Here is a 10,615-nt window from a genome sequence, read left to right as displayed (position 1 = left end):
GGGATTTTCATTCATTCAAAAGGGAAATTTTTATACGTAAAGCATTCATGTCTAATCCCCTATCAAAATCTATGTTATTTAAAGTTTGCTTAAATACATATTTCATTAGTTTGTCTCAAAAAACACAATGGACTATAATATTAACAGAAATATATATTTATATATATGCTCTTACATTGGAAGATCTGTACATTTGGATCACAAAAGAACATGCTTTACAAAGCCAAGCTTCAATTGTAAAAATAACCTGATTCTATTTATTGACAAGGATACTGTGCTTCTCCAAGGTGACAATTTCGTTTCAGATTTCAGAAGATATCAACATCATCCCCCAGGGTGGAGAGAGAAAATGGGGCGATGGCTAACTTGAAACTCGGTGAGCCTACTCTGTCAATGTGTTTCATCTTAAAGTCTCCTTCCTGCATTGCAATAAATAGGAGCTTCTTGACTGCATTTTAACAAATAGTCCAACTCCAAGTAGCCCAAAAAGTTCAGGACTCAGCTCAAAAAGAAGGGTATTAAAAAAAAAAAATGAAACACAAAAGTGGCACAAAAGACATGCATACAGGGGTAGCAATTTACATCAGAATTTAAGCTTCTCAAGGAAGTGGAGAAAATAACCACAAAGTAGACAACGGTCAAGAAACCTGACTTTTATAGTCAGCGTATAGATTCTATGATTAATATGCCACAGAAAGCTTAGCATTAGGGCTGCATTCAAAATACCTATGTACAGCTGAACAAGTTAAAAGTATAAATCCCATCCAATGGGCAGCTTAATGAATAAATTCCAAGATATGCTTTGAACTGTCTATCAGTCTATCTGTCTATTACAACCATTTTCTACCCAGACTATCAACTTGTTGCATACTAAGATAAATACAATTATATTTGGTATCAAGGAAGATTAAAACCTTGGAATATGAACTTTCTCTGTTGGAAATCGGAAGCAATTTACCCAACTACTTACAAGTATTAAGAGCAAGTTGCATCAATTAATTAATGATTAAACATCATAATCATTGTTCTTGTAAAGGAAAGTGTCAAATTGAAAAATAAAGTTTAAAAAAGAAATTCTTTTCTAATTCCATTAATTAAACAGTACTTCAGTTTTAACAAAATTAAACAACTTTTCCAATGAGAAAGAAGGCAAACCATGCGGGTTCTCTTACCATTCTGCCACTGGATGTACTTAATGGGCAAGCAGATGAGTATTCGAAACCTGTTCTGGGAAGAATAACTGGCCGTTCGCCCATAACTCCAGTAACCCTGCAGTAAAAGAATGCTACAAAATCAGATTTTATGGATATGAAGGAATAAAAAACACTTCCATCTGATACTTGTCAAACAGTGGAAGGAGAAGACTGAAACTAAGCTATATTAAAAATGATAAATAAAAGATAGCATAGATGACAATAGAGTTAACTCACCAAACATTTTCAGTTTTCCCATTGCCATCTGTGATAAATCAATGCCTTCTGAGAAGCTGAACAGGATTATCTGAGTTATTGCTTATTCTTATTCTATATGCAAAAAAGTACAGTCCCCTTGAAGGCATATTACACCCCTCTATGTACACACTCATAACCTGAACTCTGATTCCCTGAAATAACCAAATATTTGTATCAGATTGACAATTTTTTCTTCCCTTTCATCTTTAAATAAGCAATTTTCTGTAATTCAGAGTTGGTTCTGTCTTAACATGTCCAGATAGATATATTAAAATAGATTCCACAAAGACAAATTCCTCATAAGGATAAGCCTTATAGACCTTACTACATTCGCTTGGTAAGGAATTATGACCCCAAAGAGTACCTCAACTTAAGAAATTGGCCAGAGAAGCAAAAAAAAAAAAAGTAAAGAGTATCTCACTTAAAAATCTGGAGTCTTGACAACCATAATGGCCAAATTAAACCTTATATTGCTAGTTGGCCAAAAAAAAAAAAACCTACATTGCTAGAATATAATATTAGAAAGAAGCAAGGGAGATATGATTATCAAAAGTACACTTAGGTTACAAAAAAGAAGTGGGGAATTTTGATAACCCTATTTTAGCATCAGACTATGTCACGGGCCAAGACTTAACCTCCAAGCTGGCGCGGCTGTAGGATCTAGGCATGCACTCATCCAACGTCCTAGATCAACCTACCTATCATAGTTCACACCCTTGTGAGGTATTGTCCGCTTTGGCCCCTCTAACCTCATAAGGAAAGGAATGTGTGAACCCTTATATCCCATGACCAACTCTAGTACATAGTCAATGTGGGATTCCTGGCTCCACTCTAAGACCGTGACATCCTCCCCCACTCCAATGAGAGCCCACCATCCTCAGTGGCACATCGCTAGTACCCCCAGAGCTGGTTCTAATACCATTTGTCACAGGCTAAGACTCAACCTCCAAGCTCGCGCGGCTCTAGGATCCGAGCATGCACTTATCCAACGTCCTAAATTAGCCTACCTATCACGGTTCACAACCTTATGAGGTATTGTTCATTCTGACCCCTCTGACCTCACGGTTTTGTGCCACAAAAGGAGTCTCACAAGGAGGGGAATGTGTGAACCTTATATCCCATGACCAACTCTAATATAAAGTCGATGTGAGATTCCTAGCTCCACTCTAGGATCATGACAACTACACCTTCAATAAAGATCTCAGAATACCAAAAGATTTATAATTTAGTCAAGGCTTCACTCACTCAATGCTTGTACTGCTTATCTTTTACTTTCTCAAAAGATTTTATAAAGCAAAATCATACTAGGTTAAAAATGAAAAAATGCCTAAAAAATAAATAAATCCCACATAATGTAAAGTTCCATTTTTGTTATTTATGAGAATTAAACTTTTAATTTTAGTTCCTCAAATATATGTTGGCTTTTGTATCCAAGCACATTTGGCTTCTCAGTTCCAAAATAAAAAGGTTAGCAACAAACCTAAAATCAAATTAAATCTTACAAACAAAGTCAAAGGAGTTCAAATACTGCTAATAGAGGCAAATGCTGCCTATCAACTAACCCAGAGGAGTCATAACATGAACCCACTGTAGTCCTTTAGAAATAAAAGTTAAAAAACAACGATAACATCCTTTTGTAAACCAGCAATGGCAGCTGTGGGTAATTAGGTCAATGTCATACCAAGGTTGTTGCATCACTTGAACACTTCAGGAGAGAATGAGGTGCAATTTCCTTCAACTCATCACGATATCTAGCTGCATCCTGAAGAATTCCAGAAAAAGCATCAGATTTAACAGGATATGCATTATGTGAGATTATTATCCGTAAATAATCTCTAATTGTCAAACATTAGAAATTAAAATCAAAAGTGGGGCAAAAAAAGAGTACATAAAGAAGGTAACTCCAGAGTCTAAATGAATCAGGAAAGAGATTATGAGCTTAAAAGAATTCAAAGTCATTTATATCCAAATCCATATGAGTAACTGAGTATGGCATGAAACAAGAATAGTTCATATAGCAGCATTTAATTCCAATGTCTTTGAGGGAACTTTTGTATTACACCCACACAACTTGGTTGCATTCATGATGATTTTTGGGAAAATTCCAAAAGCTGCAAAAAATAGGGAGAAACTATGATAGCTATAATCTTATCTGTATTCAAACTGCGAAGAAGAAGACAAGAGGAAAGTAAAGTAAAAAATGACTTTGAGTTCTACAATGGATATAAAGGTCATCAAAATGTGAAGAAAGGACAGGTTGAATAAAATTAAATGCTGAACCTGACAAAATTGTATGCAAATAAAAGGAACAACCGGATAGACACAGGATTTAAATATATCATACAAAAATTGAGAGAATATCAAAACTGAGAACAGAGTTGTAACTCCATCTCTAGAGACCCATTGCATAATGGGCAAAACTTAAAAAAAAACATATGTCCTTTTTGTTAGGTATCCGAATGAAATAAGCCAGGCGTTTAAAATTGCTGCCTTGAAAAACCAAAATTGGCATGAGTTTCATGTGAAGTCAGTAATTTTAACCTTTTGAGAATTCATTGTGAAACGTTAGAATCCATGAAGCATTGGATTATCATTACATCTTAAACAGCAAGCATTCCCAGTAGTAATTCAGATAGCATTTCTGACTAAAAAGCCATATTCTATGATTCCAAGCAACCTATACTTCTCATTCAAAGTTACATATTCACATTGAATCAATTAAAGGTAGGGGAGAAAACGTTAAGAATCTTAGGGAGTACCTCAAATCTTTCATTAGCAACAGCCTCTTTAATCAACCTCCTAAGCAAAACAGGCTCCTCTTCCTCAAACATTTTCAAAGAATCATGTATTATCGCTGCTTCTTTATAATCCTAAAAATCCAAACAAAACTCTTATTTCGTTTTTTAAAAAGAAAAAAAATAAAAAAAAAACCTCTAAACGCGCAAGAAAGGAAAACTGACCTCAGATTTAGCAGCAATGTCCATTTGTTGTTTCAACATTGCATAAGTTTGGCTCTGAGTTGGACTAGGATTCAAACTCGGACTCTCCCCTCCACCACCATTCCCGCCATTCCCGATCCTCTCCACCGCACACGCCACTATCCTACACTCCCGACCACCAGCAGCGCCACCATACCAACAACCCCACCCATCCCTTCTCCTCCTCCCAAAGTCTAGATCCGTCGCCAATCCATAACCAGCTTGCCCGGAAAGCAGTTCCTCCCATTTCCAGCATTCAAATCAGTCAAAACCTTAAGGTTCAGCGAATGCATTTTTACTTAAAATTACCCTTTTAGACAGAAAATTTTTTAATTTTCCGTTACTTTCTAACTCTTTGCTCCCAAGAAATTTCCCGGAAAGAGTTTTTGAAAAGAAATAATAAAGAAGAAGATTTTTATTTATCAGAATTAGTATTTTTGGTTTTATGATGGGACAGGAAAAAGCGGCACAATGTGTACGGGATGTGAAAGAAATTATCAGTACTGGAACGATAGCGATTCGAATTTATTATTAACGTTTGGTTAAATTAATTTATAAAAATATAAAAATATTTAAAATAATAGTGAAATAAAATAAAATATTAAACAATAAAAATTAAGTAATCAATTTCTTAAGTTAGGTGACCAATGTGGATCTTGATATTTTACATTTAAATATTTTTTTTAAAAATTTAATATCATAAAATATTTGATTCAAACAAGTTTTACACCTTTTAAATGAGGTATAATATTTCAGTTTCAATGCAAAATACATTAATTCTAACAATAAAATAACCAAAATAATTTTTAGTATTAGTTACAGATTTCATGAAATAGAAATGACCATCATCATAATTCTAGGGAAAAAAAAGATGAAGGCCAATGTTTCCTTTATTGCACACGAAGGCCAAAAACGGTGAAGGCCAATGTTTCCTTTGCTATATATCAAGGTCAACAAATAAAAGCTTTTAATGGTTTTTCTACCTTTTCATTTGTTTTAATGGAGATGTGAAATTACTTCATGCATGAATTTAACCCATCATAAAATGTTTAATTTAAGTAAGATTTACACCTTCTAAGTAGCCATAATGAAATAAGGAAGACATGCAATGATAGAAGCTTTTAATGGTCTTTTACCTTGGCAAAAAACTTCAAAATCTTGCAAATAGTGGGATAGTGATTGCAGTCCTCGACTAAGTAGACGACAACTATGTTTAAGTGTTAGTCGAAGGATAGTGTGGATGAAAACAAACCCCTTAATGTAGACCAAGGCAAATATAAAAAAGATAGATAGCTTTTATGAGCTATATATTTAAGAGGCAATTGAGTAATTAGCTCAAAAGATACATCAATAAAAGAAAATTACCTTGCATTGCTAGCATTAATAGATAAAATGCAATTGCAGGAAATGTGGTTTCTTTCTACTGCATTCTTAAGTTTTAACGCATTAATAGATAAAATACAAGTAAAAAATAGTACAAACCACACCCATGAAAGGAATTATGTATCATTATCAAAGATAGAGTAGCATAATTTTTAAAAATTTAACTCCCCAAAACCAAGATCAATCAATAAGATTATACAAACAAACAGCTTTACAAACATGCATTGGTTTTCGGCTTAAGTGTTTACTTTGGATGCTGAAATTTTTTTTGTTAATTTGGTGATCTTCCAAATAGATTCCAAGCCAAAAAGCTGCCTAAGTGTTCAGCCTCTAATGGTGATCCATATGAATTCTTATGAAAGAATATTCTCTAAGGTTTGGTGAACTCAAAGCCATACTGTAGCTAGTAAGTATTTTTAAGACCTCTTATATTTTCTTAAGTAAAATATTTTTTTCTTGTTACTTTTTCCAAGAGGGGTAGTTTGATGTTTTTTTTTTATAAAGGATGCATTCGGTTACATTAGGTTTAATATTTGGAATAAAAATTTTCACAATTAATCCTATGTTAGCTGAATGTACCATACAAAGGAAACTCTTTCTCTTGTTTTTATTTCTTTTATTTTGGTTATAACAAAATCAAATTAAGTCTAACTTAATTTGTCCCAATTTTAATCTTTCACAATTATCCTATTATGTATGACCCATTAAGTTCTTTAGTATGTTAGCTATAAACAAAAGCACTATAAGCTTTAGTATTTGGCTATGGATGAAACAAACTTTTTGTTTTCATTAGCAATTCTCTAATTAGTCAATCTTATATTTATAGATCGTGATCATGCTAGCTTCATTGCCATGACTGCTAATTGCTAAAGAAAAGTCAATATTAACAACCTATCCATGAATGGTTTTAGTATATAATAAATATCTTTTTATCACATAGTATATTAGTTTGAACATTAAGTATGGTTTAGTGTTGACTCAATCTTGTTCAACCATGTTAAGTCTTGTCCTTGACATTAACTCACAAATAAGTTTAAGAACAATTCCAAAATCTTATTTCACTTTGGCCAAAGATTTCTCAAGTTAATTCAATCAAGATTAGTTGAGATACTCTTTTGATCACACAAGGTGATGAATCCCATTTTGATTACTTCATGCATCTTCATATGCCTTATGTTATATCCAACAATACTCGACTAGAGCATTCTTCATTAGAACCATAAGTAAAGTCAAAGTATAACATTTATGATATAAGATCATAAGTAATCTTAAGTCAAAAGATCATTAATATAACTATCACATAAGAATATAAGATCATTAATATAACTATCACATAGATACTATGTGAACTACCATATAGTATTCTCATATTGGTTTATGTTTAGTGAACTTGTTCTTATAACAAACACCCATATGTTAGCTCAAGTTTATCCAAATTTCAACTTATGAGATCGATTGCTTGCTTTATAAGTAAGAAAATAACTATGTGTTAGTCTCAATAGCTTTTGTCAATGTCCTCTTATTAATAAAGTATCAATTAGGAACACTTTTGGAATATATAGCTTTTATGCAATGATGATATCATAATTACAATCTCATTGTAATTTCCTTGCAAAACTTTATTTATATTATGAGGATTTTATCATTTAAGCATCAACATTGAAATATATATATATATATATATACAAGCTAATGATAAAGAAATAAGACATTTATAAGATATCAAATATCAAAGTATTACAAATATGACAATATCTTAGTCATAATATGATTCAGTTTGAAAGGCGAATACCAATAATCCAATGCCATGTGTAATCATCTCCTTTGATCAAGTGTTTCCCTAAAAACTAGCTTATGGTTTCTCTCTACTAAATCAATTTAGTCCTTTAGGTTAAAGTATCTATGAATACAATTATGAATGGTTTTAGCTTATGGCCATTATCACTACATTCCCATTTGCATCAACTACAATGGAGACTTGAGCAACTTCTTTAATGCTTCTACTATGTTAGCAAAAGATGACTGTTGAGTAGGATTGCTATGAGCAATAAAAAGCAACATTATCAAAAATAGAAAATATACAACTAATGTAAAAGGAAAGAGTGCAATAAGCAATAATAAGCAATTGCTAGTATTTTTAGTATGACTTTAGCAATATGAGAAATGCTTAACATAAGCATTAATAATGGCATTTCTGAGATACCCAAGGAAAAAATTGTTTAGTGAAACTCAATCTACATATTCCAGTTCTCTTTTATTTTAGTAAGTCTGCCAAATATCACTTGCATCCAATTACAATAACCTATCTTTTTTTTTTTTTCTAAAATTACAACCTATTAAGGAAACATCTAAAGCTCACCAGTTGCATCAACTACCCAAACTTACCCGCAATATTCCCTCCATGGCAATTTTTTCTTTTATAAGGCTAATGCATACACATAAAAGGTAGCTTTAGACATTTCCACAATTAATCTTTCTCATGATTAGTTAATTGATATCTTTCTTGAGAAGCATTTGCTTTCTCCCCTTATGGATTCAAAACTCCAATCATGGAATTGTCAAACCCATTCATCACATTGGAAGTAGATGTGCAACTACCCAACTATTTGTTAAATCCATTCACTGACTATTTTTCATTTAACTTGTCTTCCTCTCCAACTACCACCTCATTATTACTATAACTCTTACTGTCATTTGCAATGCCATTCAAGTTAATCTCATCCATAACCTCTATGAGAGATGTGGCAAAAGGTTCATTATCGATTCTATCATCTTGAAATGCAAACCAGTTGGAGTTTATGAATAAACTATTGTATTAGAAAAACATGGGTTGTAATCTCCATTAATATAGCTATTTTAACAAAAGAATATAAACTATATGTTTGTAAAAGCTAAGGTAATAAGAGGTTCTTGAACAACATTCACCCATATAGAGTATCCATCATGAACCTCATCAACTAATTACTCAATTACGATGAGTAACGACAAAAAAACTCACCTTCCTTGATTATCACCAAGCCTTAAAGATGATATGACAACCTCAAGAGATTCATCGTCAAAGTATACATCCTATAAATTGAAAACATATATTTGCTATCAATTTTTATATTAGAAAATGAAAAAAAAATCTATGTATTTGGTTTCTCCATCACAAATGTTGATCTTAACATATAGCCCTTGGAAAGGTTGTAAATAAATTGAGCTGAGCTAAGTTCTTCCTTGTTCAAGCCCAGTTTATTTATAATAAACAAGCTCTTAATGAATTAGATAACTTGTATTCAAACTCAATTCAACTATTTTTAATGAGCTTTAATCAAACACAAATGACCTCTAGTTTTAAATCTCAATAAATGGACTTATTACCTATTATAACCTAAAACCGTCGCCCACAATCAATTAATGGATTCTATATTTATACCATTAATATATAAATAGCTGGTAGGCAGAGGGTTGAAATTTATAAGCTTTACCCATCCTTTGTTTTAGTTCTTAAGCAATATAAGATTCATTTATATATGTATAGATGTGCAATAGATGAAGAGGATAGGAATTTTAAGCTTTACCCATCCGTTGTTTTGGTTCTTAATCGATGGGAATTTATAGGCTTTACTCATACTATTCAAAATCATTTGTTAAGCTTAATAAATGAACATAAATGAATAGTAACCAAATATGTTTACAAATGGTTCTTTAAAAATTTTGTTCGTTTACACTCCTAGCCCTAGGTTATGTTATCATTGATGTCTTTAACAGGCAAATAAAAAAACCATTGGAAAAACAACCTACTAGCTTTATAATCAATCGTAGAGAAAAAATTTCAATTAATTAAAAGTAATTAGAGTCATTCACCTCAACATCTTAATCGAGAGCACAATGATCCTGAAAACAGATAAATAAAAATGCTTAGTATATAAGACATGTAGACAAAGAGATTGTTAGAGAAAACAAACTACATATATCTTTTTTATCATCATTCCTGTATATTTTGTATCTAAAAACCCAGCTTAGGTTATTCGCTAAAGCTGTAACATCATAATCTCTATCATGAAGATCATCTTCATCACTATCCCTTGTTTTATTTTACAACACTGTTGGGTGACTACACATGATAAGAAAAAAAATACATGACTCTTTAAATGATTTTTTTGTTAAGAGAAAATACATGACCTCTATGAAAGCATATTCAAATAGGGAAATCAGTGAGAAGATAACCCAGTAGGTGACCAATTTCTTGGTGTCAGAGTTCAAATTAGCCTCAATTGCCAAAATAAAAGCACGTCTGTTAATAAAAAAAAAAATCATCGCCCATCTTATAAAAGCTCTTTCAATTATATCAATTTAAATGATCATGAATCTAATCATTAAGTTATAACATCATCAAAATGAAATGTCAAAATAGTAAAGTTACACCAATATAAGTAGAAAAAGAAATAGTAAATTCTTAAATACCACCATTATCATAAAATATATTAAGAGAGACTTATAGTGGATAGCCCAAAACAAAGAGAGGCCTACAAACAATGGAAAAAATATGAGAAAATGTTCAACAAAGAATAATAATAATAATAATAATAATAATAATAATAATAATAATAATAATAATAATAATAATAATAAAAGAAAATATGGAAAAAAATTACCCATCCCTATGCAACAAAAGAAAAGGATGGGAATTTATAGGGTTTACCCATCTTTTGTTTTGGTTTTTAAGTGATGGGAATTTATAAGCTTTACCCATATTGTTCAAAATTATTTGTTAAACTTAATAAATGAACAGTAACAGAACATGCTCACAAACTATTT

At 31.7% G+C, this 10,615-nt stretch overlaps 1 pseudogene across 1 annotated transcript; it reads right to left on the bottom strand.

Moving 5' to 3' along the window:
• Positions 1–140: 140 nt before the first annotated feature.
• Positions 141–4,891, bottom strand: LOC111282549 (uncharacterized; annotated as a pseudogene). Its single transcript, XR_002689250.2, has 6 exons — positions 4,412–4,891; positions 4,211–4,321; positions 3,133–3,213; positions 1,431–1,603; positions 1,173–1,269; positions 141–419 (listed from the first exon to the last, which is right to left on the bottom strand). The product of XR_002689250.2 is annotated as an uncharacterized LOC111282549 (transcript).
• Between the last annotated feature and the right edge of the window lie 5,724 nt (positions 4,892–10,615).

This window comes from Durio zibethinus, chromosome 17 (genome assembly GCF_047325235.1).
Source record: "Durio zibethinus cultivar Kanyao isolate XHJ-2024 chromosome 17, ASM4732523v1, whole genome shotgun sequence".
NCBI classification, from domain to species: Eukaryota; Viridiplantae; Streptophyta; class Magnoliopsida; order Malvales; family Malvaceae; genus Durio; species Durio zibethinus.
Note: the sequence above shows the minus strand (reverse complement) of the source record. Positions and strands in the feature narration are given on the sequence as shown.